Raw genomic sequence first — 22,955 nt, 5'->3', positions numbered from 1 at the left:
ACAGTGAGTAAGGGAAATGAAAACAAAATATTTTGAGCATGATTTAGAACATAAATGTCATACAAGTGCTAAGTATTGCCATTATAAATTCTTTAACCTAAACTAACACACACAGTCACATTGTTATTTTTTACTATGTTCACATTGATTTGTTAGAATTTCATGTGGGAAAGGCCCATATGGGAAAAGTGGTGAAATGTTTTCATGTAAGTTTCAGTCTTCACTCTACAAAGAAAAATGTGATTGCCAGTGCCTCTGACTGCAGTGATGATGTTGAGTGATATACATGCATGGGATTATGTTTTTTATTTTTTGTATGGTGAGTTATATGATTCTGGCTATCTGAAAATATAATCAGAAGAGTGCTATGTCTATGGTACATAAGGTAAATTCATTAATTTATTCTATTATCTCCAATTCTCATACTCATATATTCTGTTCATTCAATGATACACAAGATTAAAATTATAATATTAATCATGTTTATCCTGAAGTTTTACACTAGCACATTTTGTGATTAAATTCCTATGTCAAATATGTTATATATATATGGCAATCAACACTTTAAATTAATAATAAAGTACATTTCTGTCAGCCCACATTTTTTCCAGAGACAGGTTGGACTTTTCTTATTTATTGATACAGCAATTTTATACCTAGTATTTCATACTTTATTATAAAGTATAAGGATTTGTATGTCATTTATGGAGACATAGGAAAGGTTCTATTTCTTTCATGACTGAAGAAAGATTTTTTTACTTTATCCATGAGAATACTCAGACTGGCTATTTTCTACATCTCTTTTAGATATTTTGCTAGTTTAAATATGCTTTCTAATAATAATCCTGTATACTTATAGGCAATGACTGCTTTGAATCTATTTTTAATTCATTTTGGAATATAAACAGTATATAAAGCAGTGACTCAGCTTGAAATGTATGCCAAAGGTGAATGCTAACCATGGGACACATGTTTCTATTATGTGAGGAAAATTTTGTTAGTTGATAGGTATCTATTATCCAAAAACATAAATTTGTTTTTTCCTCTAAGTTTATTTGAAATATCTTTCAAGTGTAAATTAAAAGGAAAATTTTGACATGTCATAAGAGCTATTTTTACATAAAATAGGAGTGGTTTTGGGGTTTTGTTTTTTGTTTTTTTGGAAAGTCTTCCAAAGAAAGGAAAGGAAAAAAATAGAGATACCAAGAAGGAAAACAGTGATGACTAGAGCTAGGCGATCACAGGCAGTTAAAAGAAGATGAAAATACTGTGAGTCAGTAGGTGATCTGTGGAATGGCTGAGAAGAAGCGGTGGGAAAAGAACAGTGCTACAGAGTGGTAAAAGCAGTTGGGCAAAAGAAGGCCTTCAAAGTCCAACGCAATGGAAGAGCCATGGCTGGTAACCCTTATCCATTCACAGATGAGCCTGCATTACGGTTCCCCTGGAAATGAAGAGTTACTGAGATCAGAATTACCTCTCCCCAGAGAGAAAAACTGGAGAGCAGAGAAGGGAAAGAGACACAGGCTGGGGAGGGTGAGGCCTTGTACCTGCAGATGAGTTTACCAGTGGGGCTCCAGGAACAAGGCCTTGTGTTTCAGGGATGCAGCTGGAGGCACAAATGCCTGGGGAGCGAGTGGGCTTTAGGAATGGACACGCACAGGACGATAAATTGGCTTGGAACACCACTTATCTGGCACTTAATCCAAACTGTCTTGGATCCATCCTATTGGATCGAAAATGGCAGAATCCACTGAAGAGAGAGAAGATCTGGGTGTGCTTTAAGCTTTAAACACTCCATGGCACAAGCCTTCAATTCTCTCTTCCCTCCAATGTCTCAAAGCCACTTTGTGGTAACTCAGCATGCCAGGAGTCTCCAGATCCACTCACACTTTCCCAAACTTAATGGCCAGGAATGAGCTATTAACTTAGGATCATAACTGAATTAATATGGGGTATGGATAAGCACGACTCTGGGGGAGTCATTATCTGTCTTCCAGATGCGGGGGGTAGGGAATCTTAAAATATTCATATTCTTTTGGACCCCTTCCAGATCCTGACTAATAATTTTGAAATGCTGAGGACAGAAGTTAAACAGGCACCTAGATCCACGTCCATGAGGGAGCCCTGGATCAGCCAGCAGCAGGCCAGCGGTGAGCAAAACTCAAGTCTTGAATCCTGGCCAAGAAAATAAAGCCCAGTGGGTCTGGGCCCAGTGTAGGGACTAAGGGAGGGGCAGAGTCCAGAGGGGAGTAAAAGCCAAAGTCCAAGAAGCAAAGATTGATCAAGGAGGGAGGCGACTGTGTGGATGCAAGTTGCATAAATTTCAGGAAGGTCTTTCTTGCTAGTGCTCAAGAACCATGAAGAATGGGACAGAACGGAGTCTCATGTGTGGTTCTGGTTCTGACCTACCTGTGGAAATGCAGATGGCACAGTGACAGTCAGAAGGAAGAGGACACAAAGCAGTGGTGAAGGGTGACAGCCCATTTGGAGCCGACTTTCACCCTCTCAGGCACATTGAAAGGTCATCAATTTGATATTTAATTAGTATTCTATTTGCTGTGTAAACAAGAAAATTCTCTTGGGTTTTTAAACATTTCCTAAAAGGTTCCATGCTTAATACACACAGTTTATCGTCCCAAAGGACTTTTGGTGTTTTAACTGTAATGTCTTGAAACTTATCACGGAAAATATCAGAATGTTTTGCTAACTCTAAATACTTTGCCATTTGTCTATTACAGAGAATTATTTTGGGAAGATTAGACCATAAGAAACATAGCCAGCTCTAACATCTAAACTTAATATCCAGTCAAATTCATTGCCTATTATACAACAGTACATATCCACTATATTACAGATATAAAATAAGAATAACAAATATTGGAAGATTAGTCACTGTGTCTTAGTTACTTTCTCATTGCTAAGATGAAATACCTGACATCCAAAGTAATTGACAGTTTTCAGAAATTTCAGTCCATAGTTGGCTGGTTCCAAAGCAGGGTGGCATGGCAGAGGCACATCCCAAAGGAGAAAACAGGCCATGGCATGGCAAGCAAGACATTGAGCAATAGCAGCAGCAAAGCAGCAGCAAGCAGCATGGAGCCTTCCATTCTCTTTTATCCCACCCAGGCTACAAGCCTACTGGTTGGTGCCACCCACACCCAGGGTGGCCATCCCATTATACACACCCAGAACTGAGCTAAACCAGTCAGTGGACTAATTTAGCACCACACACCCTTAATCCCAGTATCACACACCCTATACCTAGCCACCTCCAAAAAGCCCCACCTATGACAGCAGAGGCTGTGGAGGGACATTTGGACACAAGCCATCACACACTGCAAACCCCCATGTAGTAATTGCCTCACATGCACTAATACATTTAGTGCTCACACAGCTTTTGAAATAGATACTACAATTAATTGTTCCTTGTTTATAAAAAAAGGACACTGAAGCACAAAAGGATAGAATAACTTCTTCAGAATTGCAGTTTGTAAGCTAGGATTCACACTCAATCAGTATACTGATGTGCCTATCCATTATATTACTCTACCTCTATTGCAAAAGCATAACATACACACACACACACACACACACACACACACACACACACACATATACTTGAACAACTATAGCTCTACCTGAGGGTCAAAGTGAGATAGAATTAATAAAATAAATTAATTCTAGGATACCGATTAGAGTAATATTGCCAGAGAAGGACAAGTTTAATATTAATCCTTTAATATTAATTGATCCCTAAAGGCCAAATACCCACTTGCAGAATCTGGACCACAAATAAAGAAGTAAATCAAGAGGCACCAGAATCAAATGAAACCCACTCCTCTGTCACCAGTGACTTGTCTAGAGAGGGAATCCTTCAGATGGCCTCAGAAAGAAATGACACTGTTCATTTTTCCCCTTTTCTTTCTCATAATATCATTTCTTGAAAATAACTCCTTAAATTCTTTGTTCATTTAAGGAAGATAATAAAAAAGGGCATTTTTACACTTGATCTTAACCAAAAGGCTGAGAAGCAATAAGAAAGGCATTTTTTACTTCAGCCACGCATTGATCCCTTTTGTCTTGTGATACTTCATGACTCTCTACTGCATTGATTAGGGTTATTAACAAAAGTCTAATATATGAGCCCAAGAGAAACTTAAGACACAACTTATAAAATGATTTGAGTATCTTTCTATCTCAACTCAGAACTAAGCTACAATATATAGATATATTAACTATTCAAAAATTAATTCAGCCAAGTATTTTGCCCCTAACTTGCGTGATTATCACTATCCTTAGTATTGCACCTTGCTGTGCACCACTGAGGAACAAAAGGCTGCATGTGGAGCTAAAATTAAAACAGGCATCAGAGTCTGTTCTTTGCCAGTACCATGCTATTTTTATCAAAGTAGCTTTATAGTATAGTTTCAAGTTGGTGATTTTGATACCCCCTGCTGTGTCTCTGTTGCCTAAAATTATTTTTGGTATTCTAGGCCTCTTCTGGTTCCAAATGAATTTTTGGATTGTTTTCTCTAGATCTGTGAAATTGTACTGTTGGGATTTCAATTGGGATTGCATTGAATATGTATGGTAGCTTTGGAAGTATGGCCATTTTCACTATATTGGTTCTTCCTACCCAGGAACAAGGGATGTCTTTTCATTTTCTTATATCCTCTTCAATCTCTTTTTTCAGAGTGTTGCAGTTCTCAATGTAGAGGTCTTTTGCTTCCTTTGTTAGATTGACTCCTAAATATTTCATTTTTTTGGATAGTGTTGTAAAAGGAGTTGTTTCCCTAATTTCTCTCTCATTGAAACTGTTATTTGTGTACAAGAAGGCTATTGATTTTTGAGTGATGACATTGTATCCAGCTACTCCACTGTATCTGTCAATTAAGTCTAGAAGTCTTTTGGCAGAGTTTTTTGGGTCTTCAATGTAGAGTATCATATCATCAACAAATAATGACAGTTTAACTTCTTCCTTTCCTATCTTTATTCCTTTTATTTCTTCCTCTTGTCTAATTGCTGTGGCAACTGTTTCCAAAAGTATATTGAACAGGAGTGGTGATAGTGGGCATCCTTGTCTTGTTCCTGATTTTAGCATGAAGGTTTTCAGTTTTTGACCATTTACTATGATGTTGGTTGTTGGTTTTTCATAGATAACCTTTATCAAGTTGAGATAAAGACCTTCTATTCCAATTTTCTTCAGGGTTTATATCATGAATGGGTGTTGAATTTTATCGAATGCTTTTTCTGCATCTTTTGAGATGATCATATGGTTTTTGTCCTTGACTCTGTTAATATAGTGTATTACATTTATTGATTTGCGTATGTTGAACCATCCTTGCCTCCCTGGGATAAATCCAACTTGGTCATGTTGTATGATCTTTTTGAGGATTTTTGCATCTGTGTTCATTAGGGAGATTGGCCTGTAGTTCTCTTTTTTGGTTGGGTCTCTCCTTGGTTTTGGAATCAAAGTAACATTTGCTTCCAAGAATGAATTTGGAAGTATTGCTTCCCTTTCAATTTCATTGCAGAGTTTAAAGAGTAGTGGCATTAGTGCTTCTCTAAATGTGTTATAGAATTCAGCAGTGAAGTCATCAGGACCTGGTAAATTTTTAATTACATTTTCAATTTCACTGATTGTAATTGGGGTGTTTAGAATTTTTATATCTGCTTTGTTCAACTTTGGTAATTCATATGTATCTAGGAATCTGTCCCTTTCTTCTGTGTTTCTCATTTTATTAGAGTACAGGTTCTCACAGTAGGTGTTGATGATCCTCTGGATTTCTGCTGGTTCTGTTGTGACTTCACCTTTTTCATTCCTAATTGCATGGACTTGAGCCTTTTCTTTCCTTTTTTCGATAAAGTTGGCTAAGGGTTTATTGATTTTATTTATTCTTTTGAGAAACTAACTCTTTGATTCATTGATTTTTTTTGTATCATTCTCTTAGTCTCCACTGCATTGACTTTTGCTCTGATCTTTATAATTTCCTCCCTTGTAAGAGCTTTGGGTTTGTCTTGCTCTTCTTTTTCTAGGAGCTTAAGATTTAGCATTAGGTTCTTTATTTGAGCTTGCTCTGTGTTCCTAGTGTGGGCATTCAGTGCTATGAATTTCCCCACTAGAGCTGCTTTCATTGTGTCCCATAGATTCCTGTATGTTGTATTGGCATTTTCATTTAATTGCAAAAACTGTCTAATTTCTTTTTTAATTTCCTCTGTGACCCATTAGTTGCTCAGGAGAGTGTTATTCAATTTCCATATGTTTGTGAAATTCTTGTGGTTTCTTATGCTATTGATCTCCAGTTTCAATTGCACTGTGGTCTGATAATATACATAGGAGAATTTCAATTCCTTTGCATTTACTTAAACATGTTCTATGAACTAGTATGTGTTCTATCTTAGAGCATGACCCATGTGCAGCTGAAAACAATGTATATTTTGATTTTGTGGGGTGGAACACTCTCTAGACATCTATTACATCCATTTGTTCAAAAGCTTGGTTCAGTTCTAGTATTTCATTGTTGATTTTTTGTCTAGATGATCTGTCTATTTGTGATAGTGGGGTATTGAGGTTCCTCCACTACAATTGTATTATTGCTTATTTCATTTTTCATGTCCCTTAATATTTGTTTTGTATAGTTGGGGGCATTAGTATTTGGTGCATTTATATTTATGATTGTCATCTCTTCCTCTTGAATTGTCTCTCTTAATTAGTTTTGGTTTGAAATTTACTTTGTCTGTAAGTATGATAGCTACCCCTGCATTTCTCTGGGTTCCTGGTGCATGGAAAACTGTTTTCCATCCTTTTATTTTCAGTCTATGAGTTTATTTTTGAACTAAGTGTGTTTCTTGTGTACAGCATATTGTTAGATTTTGCTTCTTAATCCATTCTGCCAGTCTGTTTCTTTTGATTGGTGAATTGAGACCATTAACATTGATAGTTATAACTGATATGTATTGACTTATCATTGTCATGTTATTTTCCTGTTGTTGGCTTTTTAAAATTTTTTCTCCCTCTTCTTTTAATTTCTTGCCTTGCCTGATGAATTTGCTCTGTTGGGCAATTTGCTCATGGAGTTGTGACCTTCATTCTTTTTCTAGGATATTTTTTAGAATTGTTTGGAGTGCTGGTTTGGTATTCATGAAGTTTCTTAGGTGTCCTTTGTCATGGAAGTGTCTTATTTCCCCATCAATTTTGAAAGATAGTTTTGCAGGATACATCAGTCTAGGTTGGAGGTTGTTTTCTTTTAGGGCTTGAAATACCTCACCCCAGGCTCTCCTTGATTTGAAGATTTGTGTTGAAAAGTCTGCTGTGATTCTAATGGGTTTTCCTTTGCATGTGATTTGTTTCTTTTCTCTAACTGCTTGTAGTACTTTCTTCTTCTATTGGGATTCTGGCCTCTTGATTATTATATGACTGGGTGTAGATTTTTTTTTATTTATTCGTGGCTAGTTGGAGTCCTATATGCCTCACTTATCTGTAGGTCAAATTCTTTTGCTCTGTTTGGAAAGTTTTCTGTCAGTAATTCTGTGAACAGATTTTTTTATGTCATTTGTACTTTCTCTTGCTTTTTCATGGACTCCTATCAGTTTTATATTATTCTTCTTTGTGTCATCTAGGAGCTATTGGATTGATTTCTCATAGTCTCTTACTAGTTTTAAGAGATCTCTCTTTTCATGGTTACTGACCACCATCTTGTCTTCTATATCTGATATTCTGTCTTCAGATTGGCTCAGTCCGGTGTGTATACTTTTGATAGTTTTTAATCTCCTGGATATCTGTTTGAATCTGTTTCATGGATTCCATTTCTTTCCTATGTTGAGTGTTCATGATTTCCATTTCTTTCCTATGCTGTGCATTCATGGCTTCCATCATGGTCATGAATTCATCTATTTTTTAATCTGTTTCTGTTCTAGAGACTCTAATCATGTCTTTCATTCTGCTCACCATCTCTGTAGTTATCTGGGAAATTATTTCTCTTTTGAATATTTCTAGAGACTCATTCATCTGTTTTGTTACTTCCTGTGCTATCAGTTCAGGGTGTCCAGGTGGTTATCAGACTTTTCCACCTTGTTTCCCCCAGAGTTTGCCTTTGGTGAGCTGGAATTCTGTGATTGTGCCTTACTTAAATGTCTTCTCATTTCTATTTTTGTTGTTGATACTGTCCTTGGTTTAGTTCCTGGGTTGATTCTTTGATACTGCTTATTGTAGGTATCTTTGTTGCTTGTTTTTGGAACCCTTATGGAATGATTGCTTCTCAGGGGTGTCTTCCAGATATAGCTAGTCTTAAGGTTTTGAGTCTCTAATGACTCTGGGGCAATCTCATTTTCATTATACCAGAAGGATATCTGATTACATTAATCACAACACCTTAGCCCAAGTGATACAATCAGCAATAACAATAGTATAAAGGACAGCTTAGAAAAATGACAATTTGTGATATTTATTAATCAATCACCTTTAATTGTATGAATTAAATCAAAATCGAGGACCAGCCCAAATATGGTTATAGTTAATAAACTCTTCAATATAGCAACTTTACCCTTTGGATGGGGACTAAGAAGGAGTTGGGGAGGGAGGGATAGATAGGTAGAGGGATAGGGAAAGGTTGGAAGTGAGGCCAGAGGACCTAGGAATATCACACAAACTCTAGGGAACTGTTGAAGACAAGAGGAAAAGACAGAATGAAAGAACAAAGACAAGAGTAGAACAACCTATCAGCAATAGGGAAGCTAGAAAATGTATTCACTTTCCTTTGAAACTAATGACAACTGGGATAAGGAAAAGGAGAGAAGAAAAGAAACAGAAATCAGAAATCTGAATTAAGGTAGGAACAAGAACAAAAAGGGATATGAAGAGCAATGTGGGAGAGCAAGAGAGTGAAAGAGAGAAAGTAAAACAAGAGAAAGAAGAAAGAAAAAATCTGAAAAGAATAGAAAAAATAATAACTAAAAAATTAAAATTAAGAGAAAAAATAATTTTGAAAATAAAAAATAAAAATGAAGGGCCTCCTTCAGGGTATGTCTCTGCTGTCACTATAGACAATGTGGGCAGCAGTGTGCAGATGTAAGTCAAGGACTCTCAGCAAGCCAGTAGCAGACCCGTGAGATTCAGACAGATTTCTGGCTGCAAGTCCCAAGTTGAACTCCCTGTCCTCCTGCAGGGTTGAACTCTGCAAGGCCCTATTGTAGGCTCCAGCTGCCCTTCCCCTGAAGATAGTCCAGGTTCTGATGGGAGGTGATGATCCCTTCAACTTACCAACTACACTTCATCTGGTGTGCCTTTATTGCAGAGATTCACTTCACTTTTCCAGTGGGCTCCAATTTTCATCAAAAAGTCTGAGAGAGGCCTCTTTCTGTTGCTCACTTCTGCTGTGTCTTCCGGAGCTCAGGACAATGAGCTTTATGATCCTCTGTGCCTCTGGGGTGTGGATCCAGGTACAGGCGCAACCAGGAGGCCAGAGGCGTGGGCTCCTCTCCTCACTGGTGCACCCCTGGCTGGGGGGCCCACAAGGGGGTGGTGTTGTGTGGACAGCTCCAGGCAGCTCTGCTTCTCACTGGACCACCCCTGCCTGGACTTTAATGAGTTTCTTACACCATCTCAAACTAGACAGATCCCTGAGGAATATTCCTTAATCAAAAATTTACAATTAAACACTTGCAATAAGATAAACTGCACTGTAAATGAAATTTTATTCAATTCAACAACTTGAATGAATTTTTTGCTGCTTAGGTGTATTAACTTTTATTAGCTACTATTTGTTATTCTTTGATGCATTTATCATTTTCACAGTATTTTAAATGTTGAATTAATACATTCATTTTTATCTGTTCTTAAAATTTTTAAATACTCCTAAAATTACTATACATTTTAAAAGATCAGAATATATGCAGGGGGACCTCAGTTCATGATCTTAATTTGTTCCATAATTCTAGAGTTCATGGACAGAAGTAAAATCTTGCTGAACACTTCAGTTTGTAAACTGAATTGTTCATGAACAGACTCATTTGTGAACCGATGTGTTACTGCACATATGTAAGAGAAGAATAAAAATAGAAAAGTAAATTATTTTTAATACACTAGAATATATATTTCTCAGGTTACTATCCCTGTGTATGTATGTGAGATAGATTTTATGAAAATCATATACCATAAGTTCAAATTGTAACTTGTTTTATCACTTAACATATTTTGCAAAATTAGTTATACAAATATAAAACCTTCTATGATATTTCCCAAGGTTTCCATCCAATGAGTAGACACACTTGTCCACCTATGTAGAAGTTTTTTGATTTTGCATTAGATAAGAGAACATCCTTCATCACTAAGTTTTAGCATATGTCACTCGTTGTTGCTTTAATGTATTTGTCAGAAGAGAAATAAATGTCAAATAGGCCTAGAGCCAAATGTTACTCCAGAGAGTTTCAATAATTTATAATTCCACTAACAACATATGAAGATACTCATTTGCATATGGGCAGGACATAAGTCATTGGGAGCCAGAAGGCTAACTGTAGTGAATAAACTCTAATGGGACCCCAGAGGCCCCTGCTTCTTAAATCTACACAGTGTGTGATCTCTTCACACAATTGAATACAGCTACACCTATTAACTGCTTCTTCTTCACCAAAAGAATACAGCAAAGAAGAGAGGATCCTCCCTTGCCCATCCAGAATTCTGTTGTTTCCTATCAGACTTAGTCTTCCCCACTTCAAGCACTCACATCGTGGTAATCTGTGATACACCAGCAGAAAACAAACAAGTTAATCAAACTGTTAATTCTTTTCAGATCATTTTTTAAATTAGTACTTGTTTGTAGTATGGCACAATATTTACATTCCTTGTGTGGAGCTGGTGCATGTAAATAACACATCTTCATTCCCTTTACATCCACTTTCCCTTCCCTCTCACCTCCTCTCTCCATTCTTGATACCATCTCACTTTCAGAAGGCTCCATCTCCCTACTTCCTATTATTTATCTTTTATTTTGCTCTTTATTTATACTTTGGGTTCTCATATAAGACAAACTGTGCGATTTTAAGCTTGTTTATTTTGCCTAATATTATGTTCTCAAGGTGCATCTATTTTCCTACAAATGACTCAAGTTTATCTTTATGGCTTTGTAACAAATCTTCAAGTATAGGACTGTGCTCTTGCACATATACCTCCTGCTTTGCTCTTGTACCCAGGATTGTTTTTGCTATTCTGGTCTCCTCTGGTTCCATATGAATTTTAGGGTTCTCTTCTCCAATTCTGTGAAGAATGCCCTTGGAATTTTGATTAGGATTGTGTTAAATCTGCATATCATTTTGGGAGTGTGGCTATTTTGACTGTTTCGGTTCTACCTATTCCAGAGCAGTGGACGTCTTTGCTTTCTGATATTCTCCTCCATTTCCTTCTTCAGAGTGCTGTGGTTTACATGGTAGAGGTTTTTCACTTCCTTAAAAACTTAATTTATTAATTTACATTAGTACTGGCTCATGACTTCCTAGTCTTTATGCCACTGTTACTTTTATGAGCTTGTTTTCCCAGACTTGGGAAGGGAAGCCCATTGGTCAGGCCTGTGTTTCCCTGGGACTTGTTCCCATCATTTGCTAAGTACCTTCTTGCGTTCATGCTAATAATGTGTTCCAGGTCCATCTCACTCTCTCTGTTACCTGACTCTAGAATTTACTATTTTCTTCAAAAAAAGCTTCCATCCTTCTGAGTGGAAATAGCTTTTAGGAACCAAACTGTGTGCTCATCACATTCAGGATGTCACTGTTGACAGAGGCAGGAATAGACGTAGCTTATTCATCCTCACAGTGGCGTTTGCACACCATTATGCATACTGGAAACACTGAGTTCACACGCATGCCTCCACTTCCAGTGGAACACAGCAAGGTTCCTTTCAGGTTACCTTTGCATCCACCTTCCCAGCAGTGCAGAGCCTGGGGCTCATTGTTCCTCATGCATTTGTTCATCTGTTCCTTGCTTGCGTGTGTATTAATGTCCCACTTCCATTGACACTTCCTGAGTGTAGACATATTCCTAATTTCACTCAAATTCTCATAACACTCTGAACCTCTACTGCCCTCCCCTAATGGTCCCTCCCTCCGCTTCCTCCCCTTCTGCCTGCACGGACATCCTCTTTCCTCTGAGATTGGACCCTTAGTCCAGGCTGCCCATGCTGTGCCCTCAGATGGACACTGTCTGCCCCCCGACTGCACCCTGACACTCGGCCTGATTTTCAGCATGCTAGGCCAGCAGCTACTCTGCATGGAAAGCTCCTCACCCCATGCCAGTGTGTAGTCCACGCCAGACCCTCACCTCACCTTGGAAGCTCTCCTGTGTCTCCTCTTGGGCCTTCCCCGTAGATGGATGACACCCTCAGGCAGCCCGGGCATGGACACCTGTCGCTGGCCCTCCTGTCCACGTTCAGGCACTGACACCCCGTGAGGCCAGCCCTCTGCAGGGACACCTCTCTCACAGCTGGGACTCCGGTACCCTCATGGGTGCCTGAGCATAGATGTCATTTTTATTCTTCCCCTCCAATCCCTGGGCCAGGCACCCTCGTGGGCAGAAGTCAGTCCGCCTCATCCCATGCAGGCACCAGCACCCCTCTCCGGGCCCCCAGGACTTGCCCCATTCCCAGTGCTGCAGAGCCTCACCTAATGGCTTTGGAGTAATTATTCAGAGAGAGGAAAGAAAAGAGAAAGTGAGGGAAGAGAATAAGAAGAGAATGAGAAAAGGAGGAGAAACAGCCTTATCTTTTATTTTAATACATTCATGATGGGGCCATATTTCCTGTGTCTCGCTGTTGGGCGGCTCTGAGCCACCAGTCATACATGCATGACTGTCCGTGAAGAGGCTGAGACAGTCCTACCTAGTGGGAGAGTCATACATGTAGGCCCAGTGGCTTAAGCCAGCAAGAACAACATAAATAAAATCTCAAAATGAATACCCTTGCTATCAGTCCACCTAGTGATCCTCTGCATTTTCAGATCTTATGCATCGGTTCAATTTAAATATATTTCTAAGCATAAAACAACTTAGATTATTATGGAATTTGATCATAATGGTACTTTTTGTTTAAGAAGAAATTGTTCTGTCCAATCATCTGTACCTGGGGCATCTGAAAGACTGAAAGAAGTTAATTTAAATTTCTTTGTAAAGAAATTTTCATGTATCCATAGTGCATTTTATTAAAAATACTAATTTCTACTCAGTCTCTGTGATATACTTTCCAAGTAGTCTATATCCTTTACCTACTGAAATACAAAAAACTATAAACTGTGGAGATACAATTCCTTCAGTATTCACCAATGTTATGAATTTATATACACACATAAAATTTAACCCAAATGTGTACAGATTTTTATCATGTACACAACAAGAAAAAGGTTTTAATCTTCTTGATTTCTCCTGCTCCATTTTCAAAGATTGCCTTACCTCTAAATCAGGGCAAATTTTATGTAATTGTTAAAGGACCCAAATGGTGATAATAAGTCCATGATAAACGTCAAATTGTTTAGAAGTGTATATTTGGAAAAAAAATCTGGCCTTCACACCTTTCTTTTAACTCAGAAGATATAATCACTGTTATCAGTTTCTGGGGTAAATAGCCAAAAATATTAAATATGTATTATAAATGATACATAACATAATGTGTATATATACTACAAACCTGAAATGGATCAACGCACAGATTTACAAAATCCTATGAGTCCCAACCATCTCTGAATATTTGCTTGTAATTCCTGGACCAGAAAAGAATGTCCAGGTATTAGATGGTATCAGCATTAGAGGGTGGGAAGAATACCTAGAGACAGAAGCATGTGGAGTTCTAGTTTTCACTTTATCAATTCAGAGGACGAGAGCTTGCTCCTAGGGGCAGGGATTTTAAGTTCCCACCAGGTGTTACCAGGTGGTTTTTCACCCTTTTAAGCAAAACTCTGTGTGCTCCAAACTGACAGAACAGAAAGGTCCTGCAGACCAACACCACTGACCTAGTGGTTGGTCATTTTTGAGCAGATAAAATAATGAACACAATTAAATTTTGAAAACTACAAAAATGATCAAAGAGCGTAAGTTTGATTTCTTTCTTGTAAGAGAATAGGCAAATTTTCTACCACAGCTTGCCTAATTTGCTTAAAATTAAATGCACCAATCTTAGTCCACAAAGTATGATGTAGCTATTGAAATATGATACAAGGACTCACCGCCTTTTTGAAAAGTGGTTTAAAATTAACTCAAATTTCTACTCTCCAAGAAGATTTTGCTCAATAAAGTCTATGTCCTAGAAGTAAAGGTATGGCAAGAAGAAAGTGATGGAAAAAACAATAAAGGAGGAAATACACAAATTATGCAAGGATTGAAGTTTTTCCCAGAACAAAGTGGTGTTGATGATAAACTGCATCTTCCTGGACAGACCACAGAGGGCTGAAGCAATCATGATAAACCCATACACATCACTACAGGGTTACTTTCTTAACACTCTTGTATCATGTTTCTTCTTTATCTAAAAACTGTGTAACCCACATTCAATACTTGATCCTGGTGGCCTGTGTAATGCTAATAAATAATAATGATGAAATCAATTGAAATATAGCTAGTGAGGTTTTCTGTATTAGAAAATGCATCCTGAAAATGTTTCACTTTGAAAATCAGTTTTTAATTCCAGATGTTTTTTGCAACTATAAATTGTTTAAGTGAACTGAATTTTGAATGGTAGAATGGGGGCTGACTTTAATTGTATTATGTTTTCATGTAATATTTAACTTCTGTAGAAAGTACAACTCTTATTTGGAGATAATTTTGTCTCTTGATTATATTACAAATAATATATCATATTTAGTAAATGTCAGCCTTTTAAAGTCTTTTCTTTAGTCCAACAATCTTTTGAGGTAGCTACTATTGTTATGTTCCACTTTTTGCCAAAGAGAAAAATGCATTGTACAGAATTAATAAATCCGTAGTTCCATAGTCAGAAAGTGGTAAAACCACATTTGAAATACAGGTTTGTTTGATACAAAGCTCCATAATCAGCTGTCCTGGAAGAAATGGATAGCAGGCATTAATATCTAATTTCCATAATTGTGACTTTCTGCAAGCAATATGATGCCATGTGATTTCAAGGACTGCAATAATAAGAACTATGACTGTTGGTGTTAGAAATAAGGCTACAGTAGTGGGCCTTGTCCACCATGCAGAATGCCTGTAAGCAGGTGCTCCTCACTTGCTCCAAATTTGCTTACCTGGAAGTCTGGGAAAGCAGATGCAGACTCACTACGTCCACCCACAGAGTTTTAGGAGACGCTGGGTTGGACCATGGTTGTATTGGGTGAAATTCATACTGTGCTGCAAAGCTGAAGAACATGAGCAGCAACCACTTTTTAACTGGCTCATTTCCATGTAGCCCCCATGCTGGCTTCCAGAAAGGCACCATTTCTAGTTTGGAGTCTCAGAAAACTTCAAATTGTTCAAAGAGGATCACTGACTTGTGCTCCCCACTTTCCCAGTATTAGTTCAATAACAGCAAACAATACTTGTGTTCCAATGATGTAAGAAAGAGAAGACTTCTTGCCTCCCACAAGGTCCAGGGCAGAGGCAACTATCATAAAAGACAGACTAAACAAAGGAAAGCATACAAGGGTCTTGATATATGTTTTACCTGACACAGAACCTTCAGAAATGAAGACTCAAATAGGAAAAAGTATTTTGATGGACAGTTGTGCAGAAATATGATTAGAGAACAGAAAGGTACAATCTAATGGTAACAAACCATGGGGAACATAGCCAGGCCTGTTCCTTCAGAGAGTCCATTTCCTTGTGTCTCTGGAAATAAGGACTCCCCTTCCCTCCTGCTATGGGAGAATTGCTGTGAAAGCAGGACTTTTCTGACCTACATTGGAGAAAGCTGAGAATCTCTGATAGCTTGTTTCAGGGGAGAAGGGAGGGAAGGTGAGAGCACCTTCCTGTTTCTGCTGTATCCTCAGACATCAAGGGACCAAATCTTGGGGTACCAAGTCTTGTACCCCATCACTGGCATGCTTTGAAGCAAATGTCTTTCTTAGAGTTGGAAACTATGCGATTGGCCACACTCTCTGTATCTCCTCCCTTACGGCCCCTTCCTACTCTTTTTGTCATCTCTCATTCAGAATCGAGGGCTTGAGGATTTCTACTCAACCCCAAGTGGATTGTGGATTAGTCCTAAGATGGCTGAGTATGAAGGTACAAAATTGCTGGGAGGTGAGTAGGAAGTTGCAGGTCATATGGGAGTTTGCAAGAATTTGTAGGCTCTCTCCACAGACCCTAAGTGAAATCACAGGTAGAAAGGCAAGAATACTCGCATCAAAAGAGCAGACCTGCAGGAAGGCTGAGGCTGCTGCTTGTGGAAAAGGCCGTAAGTCACTTGGAACCATCTCATCTTTAGAACAAATGACATGATGTTGCTAACCACTGTGTTTGGGCTCCATTGATCTAGACATTCACTCTAATTCTCATAAAACTTCCAGGAATTTTAAATATGGTCTGAATGTCCTTCCATAACTGGTGTTTAACTTTAATTGCCACCCAAACAGTATTAAGAGGTGACACCTGTGACAGTTCACAGTGGGGTGGCACAAAGGATGAGAGATTACTCAGTCTCCAGGCCTATTTCAGCCTCCAAGAAGGCCTAGAGGGCCTGCCTTAACTGGAGCTTCCTCAGAGTGAGAGTCTCAGGAAAAAACAGCGCGAAGCTCCTATGTCTTTTTACTGATAGAAGCATGATGCAAGGATAAAGGACAAAAGAAGGATGTCTGTACAGGAATTCACCTAGGGGACATGGGAAGGACAGGGAAAGGACAGGGTGGTCCGCTCCTTGACTAACCTTAGGGCCAATCTAAGCAATAAATTGGAGCATGGGGAGAACAAGGACCAGAGCCTACATTCCTTAAGGCAAAGTGTTTTGATCCTACTTGGACTGTGGCCCTTTTTATTTCTAGCCTTGAATTCCAAGAGGCTTTGGGCCTTTAGCTCCAAAGGTCCTTTTGTCTCCGCATGTCCATCTCACGCAGACCTCTGGCTAAGGCCCCTACAGGACCTTAAGCAATGATGGTGTCGAGAGGAATCTTTCCTCAGGAATGGATGAATGTCACTCCCACAGGAGTAGGAAAAGTGCTGCAAAAGTGGTAGGAAGGATGAGTGTAGCCTCATTTCTCTCTGTCTCACATATGCTCACTTGCTTTTCCACCACGTTTTGATGCAGCAAAAGATGTCACTAGATCCCAGTACCATGTTCTGTGACTTCTCAGCCTCTACCCTTGTGGCCCAAGTAAACTTCTGTTATTTATAAATTACCAGGCTCTGACATTCTGTTACAGCAGCAGACAGGTTCATTCTAGAACAGACATGGAAAAATCAAAGAACTAGGGTACCAGAAAACATTTTGAAAAAAAAAGAACACAGAGGAGACAAAATAATCTAAAGACTAACTAGAACTCTAAAGTACTCAGGGAAGTGTAATATTGGCAAAAGTATAGTCATACAGAACAATGGAACAAGAGGTCCAAAGTAGACCTTCATATATGGTCAATTATTTTCAAAAAAGTACAAAGAAATTTTAATGGATTAAGCAGTCTTTTGAACAAATGGCAATTGAACATCTACAAGCAGAAAACTGAGCTTTGTCCAATAATTCACAACATATTCAAACATTAAATCAAAATGGGTTGCAGTCTTTATTGTAAAACCTAAAACTATAAAATTTTTAGAAGAAAACACGAGAAAAAATCTTTGTCATTTGGAGAGAGTAAATATTTCTCACTATATCTCTAACAGTACTATCCATAAAAAGTAATATTAATATGGTGAACTTCTTCAAATTAAAACATTTCTAATCATCCAATGACACTGATTAGGAAAATATGAAGTCAAGCCACTGAGTAAAAGAAAATATTTGCAAAACACATATCTGAAAAGAAAAGGAATGGTATTCGGTATTCAGACTATATAGAGAATGCTCAAAGGTCAGTTGTAAGTAAACAATCAAGTAAAATACTCACTGGGGCCATTTTCACAAAAGAAATTATAAAGGTGTCAAGAAAACACATAAAAAGTGATCGATATCATTAGTCAGTATGGAAAAATGAATTTTAAAAAATCACAGTCAGGCACATACTAGTACATACTACTGAAATGACGTAAAAGAAAAACAAATGAGGTGTAACTACCATATATAGCTGATAAAAATCCACAGTGCTGTCAGGATTATCACCATTTTGGAGACAGTTTGGAGTGTCTTAAAATTGTAAGTATATAACTGGGCACACCTCATTCCTTTCTTAGTAGTTGCACAAGTTAAAAAATTAATGTTCATCTAAAAATCCACATGTGAGTATTTATAGTAATTTAATTCATAATCACTCAAAATTAAAAGTAACCCAAATGTGCTTTAACTGGCAAACATATAACACTCTGTTGTTCATCCAAAGGATGGCTTATTACTCAGCAAGGAAAAGGAATGCACCACGCTTGCTTAGCTTGCCTCAAATGAAGTAAGCTAGAGTCTCTCTCCAAAGGCATCACATTACATGACTCCATGTGTGTTATGCTGCAGAAAAGGCAAATCTAGAGGGGAAAAAATCAGGTCAGTGGTTACCAGAGGCTGGACTGGAGCTAAGTGAGGACTACAAAGGAATGTGAGGTTATTTGGAATGGGAAGGGATTTGCTCTGATAGAGAGCTTAGGCTGGTGGTTACATTGACTACATGTATTTAACACAAATCACAGTGAATTCACTGTTTCTAAACTGGATCATAGTATGCCTGAAAAAATGTACAGTAGCATAAAGTTGTAGTGACTACAGTAAAACTAGCATGAAAATAGAAAACTACCCTCAACACCATTAAGAGTTTGGAAAGAGATGCATCGATAGGAATTATCCCCCCACTAGAATTGGGGAAACACCTCACCCTATGGGAAGAACACAGCTCAATACTCGTTCTATACCATATATAAAATTTGGTTTCATGTGGTTTCAAACCAAAATGTGAATGGAAAAACCATAGGCTAATAGACCAAAATGTTAGGAAATACAGTTGTGACCCAAGGTTAAGGCAGTCTTCTTGGATAAGAACACAAAAGAGAAATCTTAGTGTGAAGACTGTGCGTCACCACATTGAAATTACTGTGGAATGGTACCCAGGAAACTCAAGTGGCTAAGAAAGTTATTTAGAGAAATGACATAACTCATAGCAGTGAGCAACTGAGAATTAGTAAACATATTCAGAACCAGATGTGGTGATGTGTCCCTAGAGTCCCAACCCTCTGGGAGGCTGAGCCATGAGGTTCACAAGTTTGAGCCCAGCCAGGACAATTTAGAGGCTTATTGCGACATCAAACACAAAGAGGAACTGGAGATGTAGCTCAGTGTGAAGACTCTGGATTCAACCCTCAGTACCACATGAATAAATTAATTCAAATGTGAATACTAAAGTATGAATTAATGAGAATATGAGTGAACATGAATTTTGCATACTAAAGTAGACTAAAATATGAATTGGTGAGAATATGGGAAGCCAAGACATCTCCGTGATCTCGAAAAACAAGTTGGGCGTTTTAATGACATTAAATATCGATAGACTTTTAGACCAAATGACCACAGAAGGGCATAAGGACAGCACGGTTCTGGACAGGGAGACAGTGTGCGTGGGGGTTGGAGCAACTCCTCATCTGTGCCCCATGGTAATGTGTAGCAGAATGAGCGGCCAGAAGCTGACATTCAGCCCACCCGGAGGAGCAATAACCACATGCACAACTTCCCTATCCAGAGGGCACAGAGGCGTGGGGAAGTGACCCATCCAATGCAGTGAGTTTACGTAAAGACTGGAGAACCCAACGATCAAAACAGAGAAGCGCTATTTCATTGTTGCACATAATAATATAACAACGAGATTTTAACGGTGTTTAGCGAAAAGTTAGAAACAGAGCGAAAGGGTGAAAAGGTGGAAGACTCAGCAGGTCTGTCCCTCTCAGCCGCAGCATTGCACAAGCGCAGCGTCTGTCTCCTCCGCTTGGCCTTCTACCGCCTCTCAAAAAGCATCGGGGATCTGGAAGGCGGCGCTCCCATTCCTCACGACCAGTCCGGGAGTTTGCACTAAATTCTGACTGCACTGCGCCCGGCATTTTTGCCCCCCAACCTCGCCTCCCTCTGATTCTTCCGCCCGGAGCGGCGCTCGCGCTTCTGCCTTCTGGAGAGAGCAGCGCGCGCACCGGCGCCCTCTGCTGGCTCGACACGTAGCGTCCTTGGCGGGGAGAGTTTGATTTCCCCGAGACCGAAGCTGAGCCTGATGCGGGGATAGGCACATAAAATAGTATCAGCCGCACTTCATGTAGCCTTTTACATAGAGTTCGGATGCAAGATTGTAACTAGATTATTAATGTATTTTAGAACAGAAAATGCAATGATGTTCAAGCTGTTAAACCTAATTTCTGTTTCAGATGCTTATGCCAGATTGGCTTTGTTTTGTGACTGCTTGGGATAGTGACACTTTTTTCGAATATAAAGGCTTGTGATTTCTCCTTTCATCCCAACTTTTAAAGTCTGACTTTATGGTTCCCATTTTATACACATTAATATGTTTAAAGTATTGTGGTCTTTATCTTTCCACCTCTTGTTATCAGTTTATGGTATTGAGCTTTGTCCCAAGGCGGCATTTGACTTCCTGGGAAAAGGTGCTTTCAGGAACATTGACCTTCATCACTCTTTCCAGCTACTTCAATCTTAAATTTCCTTTTGATTGGTATCAGTTGTTCTCTTCCCACAGGCAAATTCTTTCCATCGCACTGAGCATCAAACACCAGTTAATAAACAATTTGAAAGATAAGGAATTATGACTTTTAAGATTTATCATCAAGTTTAAAATTTTTAAAGTATTTTGACCCTGAATATTTAAAAAATTTTTCCCAACATCCAAGGAAATTGAGAGCCTAAAAGTGACTGTTAGGGTTTTACCTCCCTCTGACCGGCTGACTTGAGTTATGCATCCTCTTTCCCGAACTTCTCACACTGTGAGAGCCAGAAGCAAAGCTCCTGGACAGTAAGGAACAAGCAGGAAGGGAAAGGAGGGGATAAAATGAGAGGATGCGGCTCAGGAAGAAGAGCCTCCGCTAGGTGAGATGCTGGGGGAGCTGGATGAGAATTTGGCCTCCCACACTTCCTTGGGAACCAGCGACAAAGGAGCTCTTTGGAGCATCAGTCAGTATCTTCCTAGGACAGTGTATTGTATGGAGTGACAATTCTAGAAAATCTGTATTTCACCCAGCACTTACCTATTACAGATTTCTCAGATGCAACCTCAGTGTAACCGAAGCTCTACTTGCTGACTTCCAGGACAGAGATGAATATTTTAAAGCTTCCAGAGACTGGCTCTGTACAACTTTGAAGAGGGAATGGTAGAAAGTATGTCGATGTGATTATTTTTGCCCTTGTTTTGCTAAGCCCCTTCGCCATCTCGGCTAGATTTCCTTGTGGTTTGGAAGCTGAGGATATTGAGAGTTGTTGGAAACCACTTGCAAATGAGGTGTTCTATTTTCTAATCTAAAAGATTACAACACTGAGAAGGTATCGTGTTTGCAGAGAGAGAGTTAGAGAACATCAAAGATTTCCCCAGTGACCTATAGCAAGAGGCTAGGGGAAAGGTTTGAGGGAGAGCAAATAGTGAGCTCATTTAGAAGTTGGGAAAAGGCTCCACTAGGAAGGTGGTCATGTAAGATTCTATGCTTCTGCGTTTCCTCATCATTGGCGACACAGGTACCTGAGCAATTGACTCACTCTTGTGATATCTTCCACTAGACAGTTAATTTAGGTCAAAGTCTACAGAAAATAAAAAACTCCTAACTCACTTATTTACACTTTCTAACCAAATATGAAATTTGAAGTCCAGTCTAAACATTTTTTACTTTATTTCTTAGCAGCAAGCTCTATTTCTACAACCATTATAATTAGGACTAGATGGTACTCCTCTCTACACTATGAAGTTATTTGATCTTCCATTCATGCTTATTTCACCCATTCTTATAGGGTGCAAAGTACCACATCAGGATCACCTTGCTCTACTGGGCAACTGAGTGTCAAAACTTTTCACATTTTTCCAGATTCACAGGGGCAGATTAAGCTACACAAGTCTCTGGTACCTAAAGAAAGCCTTCAGTGCTCAGTGGCTGGTGCGGGTCAAATCTGTTAGGCTGGAAATGTGTTTGCCAGGATCTCTTTTCCATAGCATCCAGGTTAGAACCGCCTGAAAGAGAAATGTGAGTAAGATCTAGAAAGCAGAAATAAAGCAGTTCTCTTTGTATTTGGGTGGTCAAGGTCAGTCTCAGGGAGGGACTTCTGGTTCACTCTATCTTCACTGCTGTCCACTGTGTTTAGATCGCCTCCACTTGGGGTCTTGCTGCCGGCAGTGGTTTCAGGCGGCCATCAGGTGCTTGCTTGTGAACCTGAGTTTGTCAACGTAGAGAGAAGAGCGGTCCACAGCCCCTACTGTGTGGACTCACTTTAGCTGCGGGTATACTTGGCTTTCACCTCTACACCTTCATTTCTCAGTTCCTCTCACAATCAACTAAAATACTATACTACAATAATTTTTCCATAACATCCATTGCCTCCCTACTTCCCCAACTGAACTTTAACTAATAAAATGGGAATTTTTCCATAGTGATTTTTTTTAAACTGACCCGAACTATCATAATGCATTTTTTATTCTCTCTTCCCCTTCTTCAGTTTCAGATAAGTCTTTGGGAGAATCCCTACACATTTTCCAACAGTTAAATCCACAAGACTAAAACAAACAGACCAAACATATAGACTTTCCTGAAGTCCATAGCTAGTATGATTAAAGTTTTTATGCACAAAGGTTTAAAGAGCTTTTTCATTCTTTGAGCCATATAATGGATTAGTTGACTAGTAGAAGTCAATTATTGAGGGAAAGAA

The sequence above is a fragment of the Heterocephalus glaber genome, unplaced genomic scaffold, assembly GCF_053883595.1.
Source record: "Heterocephalus glaber isolate CG9 unplaced genomic scaffold, H.glaber_assembly_v1.0 deba00001688, whole genome shotgun sequence".
Classification (NCBI taxonomy): domain Eukaryota; kingdom Metazoa; phylum Chordata; class Mammalia; order Rodentia; family Bathyergidae; genus Heterocephalus; species Heterocephalus glaber.
The sequence above is the reverse complement of the archived record's forward strand: the minus strand, read 5'-3'. Positions refer to the sequence as shown.